Source organism: Lactuca serriola, chromosome 1 (assembly GCF_051521515.1).
Source record: "Lactuca serriola cultivar US96UC23 chromosome 1, Lser_US96UC23_V15, whole genome shotgun sequence".
Classification (NCBI taxonomy): Eukaryota; Viridiplantae; Streptophyta; class Magnoliopsida; order Asterales; family Asteraceae; genus Lactuca; species Lactuca serriola.
In genome coordinates, this window is record NC_136408.1 from 175644001 (window position 1) to 175661682 (window position 17682).

A 17682-nucleotide genomic window follows, 5' to 3' on the forward strand; every position below is an offset into this window, starting at 1 on the left:
CGCAACGACAGGTCGAGTTCAGAATCGACTTAGTCCCAGGAGCTACCCCAGTAGCCAAGTCGCCCTACCGCTTAGCACCAACTGAGATGCAGGAACTCTCTGGTCAACTTAACGAACTGCTCAGCAAGGGCTTTATAAGACCAAGTTTCTCACCTTGGGGAGCACCGGTCTTGTTCGTTAAGAAGAAAGACAGATCATTCCGTATGTGTATCGACTACAGAGAACTCATCAAACTGACGGTCAAAAATCGTTATCCTCTGCCACACATAGATGATCTATTCGACCAACTGCAAGGGGCGAACTATTTTTCCAAGATTGATCTGAGATCCGGATATCACCAGTTACGAGTGCTAGAGGAGGATGTGCCGAAGACAGCCTTCCGAACTCGTTACGGACACTACGAGTTCGTGGTGATGCCATTCGGATTGACCAATGCGCCCGCAGTCTTCATGGATCTGATGAATAGAGTATGCCGACCTTACTTAGATCAGTTCGTCATCGTTTTCATTGAAGACATCCTGATCTACTCCCGAAGTAAGAAAGAGCACGGTGATCATCTGCGACAAGTCCTAGAAACTTTACGAAAGGAGAAACTTTATGCGAAGTTATCGAAATGTGAATTTTGGATCCGAAGAGTCGAATTCTTAGGACACGTGGTAAGCGAAGAGGGAATCCACGTGGACCCATCCAAAATAAAAGCCATTGAGAACTGGTCAGCACCCAAAACGCCTACAGAAATTCGTCAATTTCTAGGTCTCGCTGGCTACTACTGCAGGTTCATTCAGAACTTCTCCCGAATAGCGAAACCTCTTACGACCCTGACCCAGAGAGGCGTGGCCTTTGACTGGGAAGAGAAACAAGAAAGAGCGTTCCAAACGCTCAAACGAGCCTTGTGCACCGCACCAATACTATCCCTTCCCGAAGGGATAGAAGACTTCATAGTCTATTGCGATGCATCAAATCAAGGACTCGGATGTGTTCTGATGCAGCGAGGTAAGGTCATCGCCTACGCCTCGATACAGTTGAAGACACATGAGGTTAACTACACGACCCACGATCTTGAACTAGGAGCAGTAGTGTTTGCTCTGAAGATCTGGAGACATTACTTGTATGGAACGAAGAGCACTATCTTTACCGACCACAAGAGTTTACAACATATTTTCGATCAGAAGGAGCTCAACATGAGACAACGACGGTGGGTCGAGCTACTCAGTGATTACGAATGCGATATTCGTTATCATCCGGGTAAAGCCAACGTAGTAGCAGACGCCCTAAGTCGGAAGGAATATTCTGGTCGCAAAGTCAAGTCATTATCCATAACCATCCATTCACATTTGTCTAAGCAAATTCAGGCGGCTCAACTTGAAGCCATGAAGCCTGAAAATGTGACGAGTGAATCCCTTAGGGGAATGGACAAGAATTTAGAAGCCAAGGGTGACGGAGCATTATATTTCATGAACCGGATCTGGACCCTGAAACATGGTGGTTTCCGAGACTTGGTCATGACTGAGGCGCACAACACTCGGTATTCCGTCCACCCAGGTTCAGATAAGATGTATCTGGATCTTAAAAAGCTATACTGGTGGCCTAATATGAAAGCAGAGATTGCTACCTTCGTAAGTAAATGCCTTACTTGCGCAAAGGTTAAGGTCGAGTACCAGAAGCCCTCTGGTTTATTGCAACAACCAGAGATCCCGGAATGGAAGTGGGAGCGGATCACTATGGATTTCATAACCAAGTTGCCCAAGACAACGGGTTGACTTGATACCATATGGGTCATCGTTGATAGATTGACCAAGTCTGCACACTTCCTGCCTATCAAAGAAACCGACAAGATGGAGAAGCTTACGAGAACATACATTAGGGAAATCGTACGGCTACATGGTGTACCTATGTCCATTATCTCCGATAGAGATATTAGGTTCACCTTAAGATTCTGGCAATCACTACAACATTCCTAGGAACAAGGCTGGACATGAGCACAGCCTATCATCCACAGACCGATGGACAGAGTGAGAGGACCATCCAAACACTTGAAGATATGTTGCGAGCCTGTGTGATTGACTTTGGGAAGGCATGGGATACTCATTTACCCCTTGTCAAGTTTTTCCTATAATAACAGTTATCACACGAGCATCAAGGCTGCTCCATTTAAAGCCCTCTACGGCCGAAAGTGCAGATCCCCTCTATGCTGGGCTGAGGTGGGTGATACCCAATTAGCCAGGGGGCAAGCTTCCGACAGTACTCTCACCGGTCCGGAGATCATTCGGGAAATGACATAGAAAATCGTTCAGATTCGTGAACGATTGAAAGCCTCTAGAGACCGACAGAAGAGCTACGCTGACAAGCGAAGAAAACCTTTGGAATTTCAGGTGGGAGACCGAGTCCTTCTCAAAGTCTCACCCTGGAAAGGCTTGATACGCTTCGGCAAGCGTGGGAAGCTTAATCTGAGGTACATAGGGCCTTTCGAGATTCTTGCCAGAGTCGGCCCCATAGCTTACAAACTCGACCTACCCGACACACTTCGTAACATACATTCTACATTCCACGTATCTAACTTGAAAAAGTGTCTGTCCGACGAGACTCTCGTAATCCCACTCGACGAGATCGATATCAACGAGAGACTCAACTTCGTGGAAGAACCTGTAGAGATCATGGACCGTGAGGTCAAGCAGACAAAGCAAAGTCGTATCCCTATTGTGAAGGTTCGCTGGAACGCCAAACGAGGACCGGAATTCACTTGGGAACGAGAGGATCAGATGAAACTGAAATACCCTCATCTTTTCGCTTAATTATTTGTAACTTCGTATTTGCTTAAATTCTAATTTCGGGACGAAATTCCTTCTAACGGGGGGATGATGTGACAACCCGAAATTTCCATTTGTACGAACATTATCTATTCAATAGAAGCTAGTCCAGTTTCAGTGATATTCATACTTTTCCGAACAACTTTGTGTACATTAGGGTTTACGTTTAAGGAGATATCAGGAGAGTGGATGCTCCTGGTTTTGTGAAATTTGAGCATTCCAAGTTTCATAATGTTGCAGTCCTATTTCCAGAATAAAAATATTTTCTGCCAAAATAGTTCAGGACTATAAATAGATTTCTGAATTTAATTAATTCATTATTCACAATTCCAAATAGAGAAAAACCATTTTCTCTCTCACGGATCTTCGGGTTTTCATCCCAGATTGTGAGTCTACTTTCCTAGATGTGTTTTATTACTTTTTTTATGCTTTATAACATAGATTACATGTCTAAAACACAAGATCTGGGAGTTTACCGCCCAAGAACGTTCTTGGGGAGTAAACTCCAAAACGAGGCCTATAAGCTTCCTAGTCCCATTTTCTTGTTAAGCAACTAGTTAAGGACTTAGTGTATGATCATTAGAGGCTAGAAATCATTCAAGAAACACAAGTAATAGGAGTTTACGGCCAAGGACATTTCTTGGGCCGTAAACCCCTTTTTAGGGGCTTTAAGTGCCCTAAACCACCCCTAAAGCTTAAGGACATTTACCCTCTAATGCTTGTAGCTATTTTGGACACCAAAACACTTCAAAATCATAGATTTATAGGAGTTTACGGCCAAGAATATCTCTTGGGCCGTAAACCCCTTTTCCAAGGGTAAAATGCACCCTAAACACCCCTAAGGCCTTAAGACAATTACCCTTGAATACATAGGACTTGAATGGGGATTAAACTACATCAAAACCATCCCTAAAAGGGAGTTTACGGCCAAGGAACATCACTTGGGCCGTAAACTCCAAGTAAAGGTACAAATGTGTGCCTCTTGTCCCCTTTAGCCTTAGATAAAAACATGGAAGCTATCCTACATGTGCAAGTGCCTCAAATAAATTAAAACCAACACCCCATAGGAGTTTACGGCCGTAAACTCTAGGGGATATGGTCTTTAGGCCGTAAACTCCCCTATGGAGCATTCAAGGGCCTTAAACTACTTCAAGGATTATTCCAACAAAGCTAGGCTAATTCTAGGATTAAGATAACACCTTAAAACACCCAAAACCACCAAGTGAGGAGTTTACGGCCGTAAACTCCAAAGGTAGGGTTTGTTGGGTGGTGAACTCTTATACAAGGTCATTTGATGCTTCAAACCCTTTTGCCTTGTCCCGTAGCAACTTAGATGCAACCATTAGGACCTTTAACACTTATGCAAAGTGTTTTACATGTTCCTAAGTGTATTAACTTATTTGTTAAGTTATTATTTGGCTAATTAGTTATATATATGCTTATTATATGATAACTAGGCTCGTGCGTGTAAACAAGTCTCCGTTTGCCACCTAGCACGGTATCCGACACTGCAATTCAAACAGCTCACCACAAGTGAGTTCATACCCCTTTAACCAACCTTTGAAATGATTTTAAATGTTTTAAATACTTTATGGGGGGATACAAGTCAAACACTTATAGTTATTGCTTCAATCACATGTGATTGCATTTAATCACATGTGATTAATAACTAGGAAAACAATGATTTTTACCACTGTTCAAACTGTTTATCAAACTGCTTTACTTTGAAATGTTGTTCTACTGAAACTGAAACTGAACTGATCTGAAACTGAAACTGATAACATAAACTTGTATGGGTAATTTGGGAGTACTTACTTGAGCTCGGCTGATTGCATGCACCACACCCTTTTTCTCTTTTCAAGTTATTTACTTTCTAAATATTCTTTTTGCTTTTTCTAAAACTCTTTTCTTTTCTCAAACTCCTTTTTCAAAACTGTCTTTTTCTTTTGAAAACCTTTATACCAATCCCTTAGTTTGAGTTCAGACACGCCCGAGGGTATGTCCGAATCCCTCAAACCAAGGCTCTGATACCAACTTGTAACGACCCAAAAATCACGACTAAAATTTTCTTTAAAAGCATTACTATAACCAGATTTATAAAAACGTATCATAAGTCAAAACATAACTTTCGAGTATTAAATTCAAAACATAATCTCATTATCAGAGTCAAACATTCCCAGGCTAACTGACTATGGTGTGTGCACTGCAATCTTCCCGAGCTCCTCTTTTGAAAACTGAGTACCTGAAACCAAAACTGAAAACCGTAAGCACGAAGCTTAGTGAGCTCCCCCAAACTACCACATACCATGCAATAACATATAAAGCACATATTGGGCCTTTCCCACTGCATCGGACCGAAGTCCGGACTAACTGGGGCCTTGCCCCCTGCATCGGACCGAAGTCCGGAAACTGACTGGGACCTTGTCCCCTGCATCGGACCGAAGTCCGGACTAACTGGGGCCTTGCCCCCTGCATTGGAGCGAAGTCCGGAAACTGACTGGGACCTTGTCCCCTGCATTGGACCGATGTCCGGACTAAGTGGGGCCTTGCCCCCTGCATCGGACCGATGTCCAAAAACTGACTGGGACCTTGTCCCCTGCATCGGACCAAAGTCCGGACTAACTGGGGCCTTGCCCCCTGCATCGGACCGATGTCAGGAACTAACTGAACATCACATATCATAAACATATCAACTAGCATGAACACACATATACTGCATACTGCATCGGGCCGTAGCCCGGAACACATAACACATAAATCCTGTCTGAGCCACGGAGGCATCAAACATACTAACTACTGCATCATATCAAAATCCAGAAACTACTGCTAGCTAAACGGGCCGACATTGTGGCCTTAGACTCGTTCCTACTGGAAGGAAACTCACCTGAACTGCTGAGCTCTGCTGATAATCCTCTGGCTGCTACTCGACAATCCCTTGAGCCGCTGCTCCTCTAGCTCTCCGAGCTACCAATATCAATATGACACTTAGTCTGACAGTCCTCTAAAAGTCAACTAAGTCAACTCTGGTCAAAGTCAAAATCCTGGTTAAAGTCAACCTTCCAGGTCAACCCTACTCGCCGAGTCCTCCTAATGACTCACCAAGTTCATATGCTCAGGGTCTTTCTATTCGCGACTCGACTCGCCGAGTCAGTCCATGACTCGCCGAGTCCAACTATTTCCGAGTCCTGTCCTGTCCAACTCGCTGAGTCACCACCCGACTCACTGATTCGAGTTTCAACTCGAAGGGTTTGGGGTTTCGCGACCTGACTCGCCGAGTCCAAGAATAGACTCGCCGAGCCCAAGGCAATCTTCAACCAACTCGTCGAGTTGTTCTTCCAACTCGCCGAGTTCATGCCTAACTTCATCCGACTCGACGAGTTGTTCATCCCACTCGTCGAGTTCCTCCTCATCTTCATGTTACTCGCCGAGTCCACTCGAAGGACTCGCCGAGTCCATTCAGATCTACATACATGCAGAGGACTTTTGAGTCATGCATGGACTCCAAACTGTAGATCCGCTCTTCTAAAGCCTATTCCTTACGTAAAGTGGCAAACTTTACGTGTAGCTAACGAGATCTAGGCTCAAATCACTATAAACTAGGGTTTGAGACAAAGGGGCTCAACAATCAACCCATAGACCGATGCTCTATGATTCTCTAGGCCAAGATACACATAGATCTGAAGTAGCAACTTCAGATCTGGGCTTCTAACTCGAAATGGTTCATAAACTTGTCCTAAAAGCCCCAAATCCCATGATAAAGGTTGATCTATATGCAAAAGAGGGAAGGTAGCGACTCATTACCTTCAAATGCTCTGGAAGACCTCACAAACTCTGGATCTACTGCCAATTCTTGAATCCCCAATGTGTGCCTTCTTCCTTCTTCCTTCAAATCACCCAAAATGGCAAGAAAGCTTAAATGAGCAACAATGGAGGCTTAGGGTTTCTGGTTCTGGACTATAGGGCCGCAAATGAGCCCTAGGGAAGAGAATAAGATGCTTAAATAGGGTACCAAGTCCCGAAATTAGGGTTTCCTCATTCAGACCCAACTCGCCGAGTTCACGAGCCGACTCGCCGAGTTGGTCACTTACTCGATCCCCCGGATCCCGCTCTGACTCGTCGAGTTCCTCCCTGGGCTCGACGAGTCCACTCCTTGACTTAGGGTTTCTTTCCTTTTCTTGGCCTTTCTGATCTTGGGTGTTACAGGAGGCAGAGTGCCACCACTGCCACAAGATTGGACATTGGAAGAGAAGTTGCCCAGAGTACCTGCAAGCCATCAAGGAAGGAAAGATCAAGTCGTCTTTCGCAGGTATATACACAATCAAATCTAACGATTTATCTCATGTTATTTATTGGGTTCTTGATACCGGTTGTGGTTACCACATTTGTTCTAATGTGCAGGGACTAAGAAGAAATAGGGATGTGGAGGATGGAAGAATAAATATAATCATGGGGAACAGAAGATCATCGCCTGTGACCAAGATTGGAGTGTATTCTTTAGTGCTTAGGAATGGTTTAAGTTTAGATGTGAACAATTGTTGCTATTCGCCAGAAATGGCTAGAAACATCATTTCATTTCATGGTTTGTTTAGACAAGGTTTTAGATTTTTTTTAATAATGAGAATGGTTCTATTTTGGCTTATCTAAATGGTGTCTTTTATTTTGAAGCTATACCATGTAATGGAATTTATGAAACTGTTATGATTGTTGATAACTTAGGAAATGATGTTTTGAACATAGATTCTTCCAATAGTATGGATAAAGCATCCTTGTGGCATTGTCGTCTTCAACATGTCAACAAGAAACGCATAGCCCAACTCCAATAGGATGGAGTGTTGGAGTCATTCGACCTTAGGGAAGATGACACATGCGAGTCTTGTTTACTTGGAAAGATGACCAAGTCACCCTTCACAAGTACATGTGAAAGGGGTGAGGGTCTATTGGACCTAATACATACCGATGTATTTGGACCGTTTAGATCAAACACGAAGGATGGGAACCGCTTCTACGTGACCTTTACCGATGACTATAGTAGATATGGGTAAATCTATTTAATCAAGCAAAAGTCAAAAACTTTTAAAAAGTTCAAAGAGTTCAAGAATGAAGTGGAGAATCAATTGGGCAGGAAAATCAAGATGCTTCGATCCGATCGAGGAGGAGAGTACCTAAGTCTTGAATTCCACGATTATCTCAAGGAGTGTGGAATGGTTTCACAATTGACGCCTCCTAGGACACCGCAGTTGAATGGTGTGGCAGAAAGGCGTAATCGAACCTTATTGGATATGGTTCTCTCTATGATGAGTCGTGCTTCACTACCTATCTCTTTTTGGGGGTATGCCTTAGAAACTGTCGCCCATATCCTTAACCGAGTCCCTACTAAGAAGGTTGCCAAAACACCTCACGAGATGTAGACAGGGAAATCTCCCTCGTTGGCACATATCAAGGTTTTGGGTTGCGAGGCTTTCGTAAGACGAGATACTCACGACAAGCTTGAACCTCGTAGTGAGCGATGTATTTTCATCGGCTACCCGCAGAAATCCTTTGGATATCTCTTCTATAGACCGAAGGACAACGTTGTCTTCATTGCGAGGAGAGGAGTTTTTCGAGAACGAGAACTCATAATCCAAGGAGACAGTGGGAGGCAAATCGAGCTTGAAGAGATTCAAGAGTCGATAGATGAAGGAACCTCTACCGCTGGCACTCAACCCGAGGAGGAAACTCCGGTTGAACCGATTGATGAATCCTTACCTCTTAGACGTTCCGAAAGAGTTAGAGTTCAACCCCAGTTTTATGGTTTTCATATTACTACCGAAGGGGACACGTATATTAGTGATGGTACACTAATAAACCTTGATGAACCTAATAGCTATAAGGAAGCCATGGCAGGCCCGGAGTCTGTGAAATGGAAAGAGGAAATGGATAGCGAGATCCAATCCATGTATGATAACCAAGTTTGGAAGTTGGTTGATAATGTGCCCAGACGTAAGACCGTTGGGTGCAAATGGATCTTCAAGAAGAAGACCGATGTGGATGGAAACGTACACACATATAAAGCTCGATTGGTCGAAAGGGCTTTACTCAAACTCCCGGAGTTGACTATGACGAGACCTTCTCACCAGTTGCGAAGATAAAATCTATTAGAGTGATGCTAGCGATTGCTGCATTTCATGATTATGAGATTTGGCAAATGGATGTCAAGACCGCTTTCCTTAACGGAAAGTTGGCTGAGGATGTTTACATGGCTCAGCCAGAGGGGTTTGTGGATCCGAAGCATCCGAATAGAGTGTGTAAACTTGAGAAGTCCATTTATGGACTTAAGCAAGCATCTCGCAGATGGAATCTTTGCTTCGATGAGAAAGTCAAAGAGTTTGGATTTGTACGAAGCGAAGATGAATCGTGTGTATATGTCAAAGCCAGTGGGAGTATAGTAAGCTTCCTCGTTCTATATGTCGATGACATATTACTCATAGGAAACGAAATCCCGACTTTGCAGGAGGTTAAGTCCTGGCTCGGGAAGTGCTTCGCTATGAAGGACCTCGGAGAGGCTTCCTATATTTTGGGAATAAGGATAGTAAGAGAAAGAAGTAAGAGACTAATAGGACTTAGTCAGAACACTTACTTAGAGAAAGTACTAAAATGTTTTAGTATGGAAAACTCGAAGAAGGGAGAATTACCAATACAAAGTAATGCCAAGTTGAGTAAGACTCAAAGTCCGAGTACCGAAGCTGAAATAGCATAAATGAGCCGAGTACCATACGCTTCCGCAGTTGGCTCAATCATGTACGCTATGACTTGTACTCGCCCTGATGTAGCCTTTGCCTTGAGCATGGTTAGCAGATATCAAGGGAACCCTGGCAGAGCTCATTGGATTGCAGTGAAAAATATCCTTAAGTACCTTCGGAGGACGAAGGAATGGTTCTTAGTCCTCGGAGGGAGTGATGACTTGAAGGTGCGAGGGTATAGTGATGCCAGCTTTCAGACCGACAAGGACAACTACCGTTCGCAGTCGGGCTGGGTCTTTACCCTAAATGGAGGAGCAGTGACTTGGAAAAGTTCCAAGCAGGAAACCGTAACTGATTCAACGTGCGAATCAGAGTACATTGCAGCGAGTGAAGCGTCGAAGGAGGCAATATGGTTGAAGAACTTCATCGGTGATCTTGGAGTTGTACCCACCATAAAGGAGCCCATGGAGATTTTCTGTGATAATGAAGGAGCGGTTGCCTTTACCAAGTAACCGAGGGATCATGGTAGATCAAGAAATATCGACAGAAAATATCACTTTATTAGACATCGTGTAGAAGAAGGACAACTCGTAGTGAAGAGGATATCTTCATAAGATAACCCAGCAGATCCGCTTACGAACGGACTGAGTAGGGTTAAGCACTTGCAGCATGCTAGGAGTATTGGGCTGAAGGATGATATTAGCATAGATTAGATAGTAGTAGAAACGTGTAATAGATAATGTAATTAACATTTGATGATTAAATAAAGGAGTTTTATTTATGAGTAATGTTACTGTCTTATGTTAATTGTTTAACTATTGTTTCATTTTGCATGTTTTAACTTCCAGAATAATTGAATTTAATAAGAATAATCGAATTATTCAAATTGTCCACAATCGTTCATATGTTGGAAGTAGATATGAATGAAGATTGTCATGAATTGGTATGTAGATTGTCTAAATGGTATTAGACATAGCAAAGGGTTTTTGCAACGTTCATGAGTGCTTATGAACTGGTTTTGAGCATTGGAACAAACCCGCGCTTGCTGGAATCACCTTATGGAATATGATATAAAAGGGTGATCGCAAGACGATAATATCATATAGTCTTAAAACCTAGATATATGGTTTGTTATTTGTTAATTGATTGTACATTGACAATGCGAAAACGCATTGGTAACTCGATGTTATAAAACGCATTGTTGTGTATAGTTGAGTAATGAATAAGTAAATGCATATAAGTCGAAGTTTATCTGTAACTTTTATTCTAAGAGGGTAAAAGCAATATCTCGGCCGCTCGATGATTTGATTTGACTTATGTGTCGGGCCCGGTCAGAACTGAATTGATGTGTTCAGTTAAGTTCTATGTCAAATAAATCGGAGATCGAGAAACCAAAATGCTAGACTAATCATTCCATAGAATTGTCAGCATGATATCTAACAGAGGACTGTACGATCCCTTATCTAAAGGACAAGATTGATTAGATCAGAGTTTGACAGCATCTTTGAGAGCTACGATTGCAAAACGAATTGTACTTGTGCATATAGTTACTAGACTTATCCAAGTGGGAGACTGTTGGAATAGTGTCTAAGGCTGCAACTATATTAGGCAAGTATTTGACCCGATTGTGCATGGTCCTTTTGGGTTGCCTTCACCATAGCAACTTGATAGGATGATTTATTATTAGAATAAATATTATTAATATATATTATGAGAGTAATATAAGGAATAATAATATTGTTATTTGATTAATATAAGTCATAGATTAATTAGTATTAATTTGGTGACTTAAAGAGATTAATTAAATAAGAGGGTATAAACTGTCAATTGTTTGATAGTTACACTTTGGTCTGTAAATCCTTCTTGGATAGAGGATGGACGGATTCTAGGGCTTGGGATAGCCTCAAATTCGTCCAAGGCTATCTTAGGTAACGATTAGGATTGCTTTAAGGAAAGCTTATCCAACTAGGGTTTAAGGGTGAAACCCTAGGAGCCTTACAAGTATAAATAGACCCCTAGGGCAAGGGAAATCGGCACCTCTGCTAAAGCAAAGAAACCTTGGCCGAATTCTAATCCCTCTCCTCACTCTGAAATCATCCTCCTTGCTAGTTGGTGTTTGTAAGCCATTAGAGGAGTGACAATTGTGACTCTAGAGCTCCAAGACAACAAGATCAAAAAAAGAGATTCAAAGGTAAACTTCTAGATCTGATTTTGTATTGTTCTTATACTTAATTAGTCATTATAAGTCTTGGATTCAAAGCATGTTTAATTAGAGAAACCTAGATCCAAGCATTAGGGTTTGCATGTGCACATAGGAATGTTCATATGGCTAAAACCTATCACATAGCAGCAAGCGAGGCAGCAAAGGAGGCAATATGGCTGAAGAACTTCATTGGAGACCTTGGAGTTGTACCGGCTATAAAGGAACCTATGGAGATTTTATGTGATAATGAGAGTGTAGTTGCCTTAGCCAACAAACCAAGGGATCCCGACAGATCCAGGCATATCGACAGAAAATACCAATTCATTAGACATCGAATAGAAGAAGGACTCCTCGTGGCAAAGAGGGTATCATCAGATGAGAAACCAGCAGATCCCCTCACGAAGGGACTGATGGGTTTTGGTCATAAGACATCCTATGTGCTCATACAAACCCTAATGCTTGGATCTAGGTTTCTCGATTGTACATGCTTTGAATCCAAGACTATACACCCTAATTCTAGCATATGGAAATCAATATTAACATATAATTAGGTTTATGATATTACCTTGATTGTTATGTAGCAATAACAATCCCAATTCCTCCTTGAATTGACTTTGGAAGGCTTAGAGTCACAAGTGTTACTCCTCTAATGGCTCACAAACACCATAAGCAAGAGGATGAAGAGGAGAGAGGTTAGAGGCTGCCCAAAACGTGTTCTAACCCTAGAAAAGAAGTTCCCCCACGTTTTTGAGCCTTAAGGGTTCTATATATAGTGAGGCTATTAGGGTTATCTAACAAGGAAACCCTAATTTGGTTGCTTAAGCCCTAAGCAACCCATAGACTCCTTTAATCAAGCCCTTGGACGATTTCCTTATGGGCTTCCCATAAGAATTCGTCCACCTCTTGATTTAAGACAATCCATGGCCCAAATTGCAATTATCTTATAATTACAATTCCAGTCCCTTAAGTTTAATTAATCTCTTTTAGTCACAAAACTAATTACTAATTAATTCTTGACTAATATTAATTAAACAATATGATTTCTCCTTTAATATATTATTCTCATAATATATTAATAAATCATATTTAATCCTTTCTCTCCATAATTCATCCTATCAAGTTGCTTTGGTGAAGGCAACCCAAAAGGACCATGCACCATCGAGTCAAGTACATACCAAAATAGTTATGGACTTAGACACTAATCCAACAGTCTCCCACTTGGATAAGTCTAACAACTATTCTGCGTATGAATTCAGATCCTGATCTGCAATCGTAGCTTTCCAAAGCCGCTGTCAACTCTGATCATATCAGATACGCTTGTCCTTAGATAAGGGATCATATATTCCTCCATTCTAGATATCATATGAGACATGATTTCTAATCATTCTCTTTTGTACTATATCTCGATTCCTGATTTATGACGACTGACTAACTGAACAAATCAAATTAGCCCTAGCCCGGCCGAGCATTTACGTTTGTCATCACTAAATCATCGAGGGGCCCAAAGATATCGCTTTTATCCTACTTTGGATAAAAGGAACGGATAAACTTTGATACAATGCTTGCTTGCACTCACTAACCAAATCACACACAACAATATGTTTTATAACACCAAGTTACTAGTGCGTTTACATATTATCAATGTGCAACCGATTTGCAAGATATAACTCACACATCTCGGTTTCAAGAATATAAGATGTTATCGTCTCACCAATCACTCGTGATACAATTCATGGAGTGATCCAAGTGAGCGAGGGTTTAATCCAATGCTCAAATCATATTCATAAGCACTCATGAACGTTGCAGCAAACATTTGCTTATGTTTAATACTCTTTTAGACAATCCACACACCAATTCACGACAATCTTCATTCATACCTACTTCCAACATATGAACGACTGTGGCCCGTTCGAATAATTTTACTGTTCTTAACCAATTAAATTATTCTAGAAGTCAAAACATGCAAATGTGAAACACAAGAATAATACTAATCTCATATGGCCTCAAACCTTTGAGTATAAATAAAACTCCTTTTATTTATCACCATATCGATTACTCATTATTTGTCGTTTCAGGTAATCAACTTCTTACTTGAATTACAACACTTGTCCCATGCTCCTAGCATGCACACAATGTTTACCTATGGTTCTTATTTTGTGAAATAGATCACATTGAACACATTTCCAATCATTCTCATTTCATAACTCCAAATCCTTTTCATAAGTGAAAGAATATCAAATTCTTGCTACTTATAGAATATGCTAGATTCTAACATTTTATGAAATGATCTCTTTTGCAATATCACTGCACCAAAGTCACAAAGACTATTGCCAATGATATTACAAAGTCCTCTATCGGAAATTGTTACAATACAATTCCTTAGATATGATGTCTCTCACTCAAAGAACATTCCTTTGAACATCCTTTTGCATAAAGGTTTCTAATCTAGACATAGATTTTTTTATATTCAATTCCCAATATGGATACATTTCCATATTTTCCATATGACAACTTATTCTTAATAGAATCTTATCTATTCATAATAATGTTAATATGGTTCATCCAATATGGAAACATTTCCATATTTTCCATATGACAACTCATTCTTAATAGAATCTTTTCTATTTATAATAGTGTCGATATGGTTCATCCAATACCATGCTTCCAACTACTCATAAGCGACCAATCCTCGTCAAACTTTGGATTGTCCTTTGATAGTTGTTTAATTATTTTAGTCAAAACCGATTCTAGTCCTTTTTCCCTCTAAATGCGCTAGACATTTGGAAAAATTTAGAATGGTAAAACATTAAAGCATTTGCAATCGATCCTATACCCGAAGCGTATGGGACACGACGCATAATGTTTTATTTGCTATGTTCTCAAAATTCGAATTGTGAAGAGCAATGCCGTAATAATAATCGAAATTTTAAGAACACACTATGTGCCTTTGACTAAATTTATTAACATTTCTCAACCTAAGCCTTTAGATTTGAAATGAAGCATAATATTCTCTCCCTTAATTATAGCAAAACAACCTTTCAACTCTTACAACTTCGCAAAGTATGACTCTTGTTTTCTATAATTAATATTGCTAACCTTGCAATACGTGCCTTAATAATCATATAATCATAACATTTATGCTCCCACTATCATGATGATTATTATAAAACATAACACTTATGCTCCCACTAGCTTCGACATGTATTCAGAAACATCTTAAGTTTCAGAAAAACAATGCTTATTGAATTTCTTAAATCCATGTTTCTAATACTTAATGCTTTGATAATCTTTTATCAAGGCTTCTTGAACTTATACACCTTTTCCTTAGATAGTTCATATGTGTGTGTAAACAATTGCCAAACCTCACAATTCAAATTATGGAAAGGGATACCGTAACCATAATCGAATTCGAGAATGCAATTTTACAATCACTATCTTCTTAAAATCTTTCTTAGTGAAAGCATTTCCTCACAATCATTTTCATGAAGGAGGAAATATTATGACACTTAGATTTAAACGGTGTATTTGTTCCTATCCATGTGAATTTGTCAAAACCAAAGTTTACGACAAATTCAAACTCATATGGATCGAACTTTCTTAATCTTGATTTCTTGCCTTATAGTAGCATAGCTGCCCACCATGTCTTCCAAGTAGTTAAGCAGCTCACCTTTTGTTATCAATGTACTTTCCATTGATCAAGGTCCTTGCCTTTTATGCATTCAAATGAGAACTCATAGGACTCACATGCATAATTAACTCGATTGGATTGGCACAGAAACAAAATAATGTCTTCACGATAGGTTGTAAACCTCAACTCGTGAGCTAGTGATGATCAATAAGGTTTATTTGATTTGTTCTTGAAACCTTTCAACACTATTAAGACTCCCACTGACTCCTTGACATATACGATTCTCTTGTCAAAACATTTCTTGACAAACAAATATTCAAGAGTTAGTGTAGCTTTTATCAAAACTCTTCATAAATTGGTACTAGTTGGTCTTTGTCTTATCCAAGACATCACGACTTTTCCACATTTGATGAATGTTATAAACCTTACTTTTTCACTCGATGTCACAATCTTAACTTTAAGACTTGTTATTGGAACGAAGTATGATTGACTTTTTGATTTAACCATTTCTTCAATTCTTGATTCCTCTTCTTAAACATACAATTGTACTTAGAGGATCAATTTAAATATGGTTCTTAATCATTAAGACCTATCATATTTAGAATGGATAAACTTTTATCTCTCTGCCTACTTGATTCTTGTTATTCGTTCTACTATTGATTTAAACTTTTTCAATCAATTCAGAATTACACTTAATCTTATAAGTATAATCATATTTACTAAACCTTTAGTAAATTATGACGAATATCTTTGTTATTCTTATGGTAGACTTTGATCAACACGCAACATTGTGTTCTCGATCTCTTAGCCCTTCACTTGACACTTTGTCAATGAATGTGTCTAATTTCCAAATATGAAATTTCTCATTCATTGTGCAACAAAGTTGCATGATTCCAAATTTCTGTCCAATTGAAACTTTGGGCGATGAGAAACTCTCCCTATTTGGTAAATTCTCAACTTTCCATAAATAACATAATAAGAACCAAGTCCATTATTGCTAATAATAGAAACATTTTAACATCAATTTTTCATACACGCCATTGCAAGGATAAATAAATAAAATTTAAAACCAAAATTTATTTTATTGCGGAAAAATTTGTCCTTACAATGCAACTCATTGAAAAACTTATGCTAATACATCTTTCTTAGCAATCTAATTCTAACTCTAAGTAGTAGCTTAAGAATCTAATCTTCCAGAAATGCGATCGAAATCCATTCCTTCACGGTTAGATTCTGCTCACTTCTTCCCTTAAGCTCCCTTTCTTTTTTTTGATTCTACAAAACATCAATTGTAATCTTATCACATTATGTATTAAGAATCTAGAATGAAGCTTAAAAGAGTTAGTCAATGGATTTTACCTATATTAGAGCCATACATTTCGACTCTCCCATCTCTTAGATCTCTTAGGTAAATAGGGCAGCTTCGTCTCCAATGCCCCTTCTCTTGGCAATAAAAGAAAATCGACTCTTTTGGAACAGCACATGGAACTACTTCAGACATCGTCTTTCTCTTATGATCAAACTTTTTGATCATTGCATGTCTTTCGTTACCATTGTCTATATTCATAGACTCTTGAAGGCAAATTCACCAATCAACTTTGCTTTTCTATTGCGCCAAACCATTGCTGATTCAGCAGCAATAAGCACATAGATGAGATCTATAAGGGTCACGTCGTAGTTCATCATATAGTACTCTCTTACGAACTCACTATATGAGTTAGGAAGTGACTGAAGAACCCAATCAACAGCTATTTCCCCACAGACAACGGATCCCAACATTCTTAACCTATCAATGTGTGACTTCATCCCTAGGACGTGTGCACACACCGACTTTCCTTCTTTATGTTTACTTGCCAAAAGGGCTTGAGTGATCTTGAACTTTTCAAGCCTTTGAACTTGTGGGTTAGAGAGAATAATTTGAGGAGGAGGAGGAAGTGAAGTATGATCTCTTGTTCCTCGATCGAATCGTGGAATATCATCTTCATGTGGAATGCTTGTTCCACGGGATTTGGGAAAACCATAGTTGTCGAACTTTGACATCTACAATACGGGAGAAAACGAATTCAAGTTAGTTGATTGATTGAGTCCTTAGTAAATCACCCAAATGAGATACTAAGGCTAGGACCCAACACAATATTCTACAACTCAGGAGAGGGATGCCGTAACCCAAATTGCAGAACATTTGAAGGTAAGTGAATGATGATTCACTAATTTCCACCACGAAAAACGAAAAAGAAATTTTAGTTTTAAATCTATGAAAACTCCTAGATCCTTTGAGATTCATTGAACTTTCAATGGCATGTTTAAATCTCGATATGCCCCTCT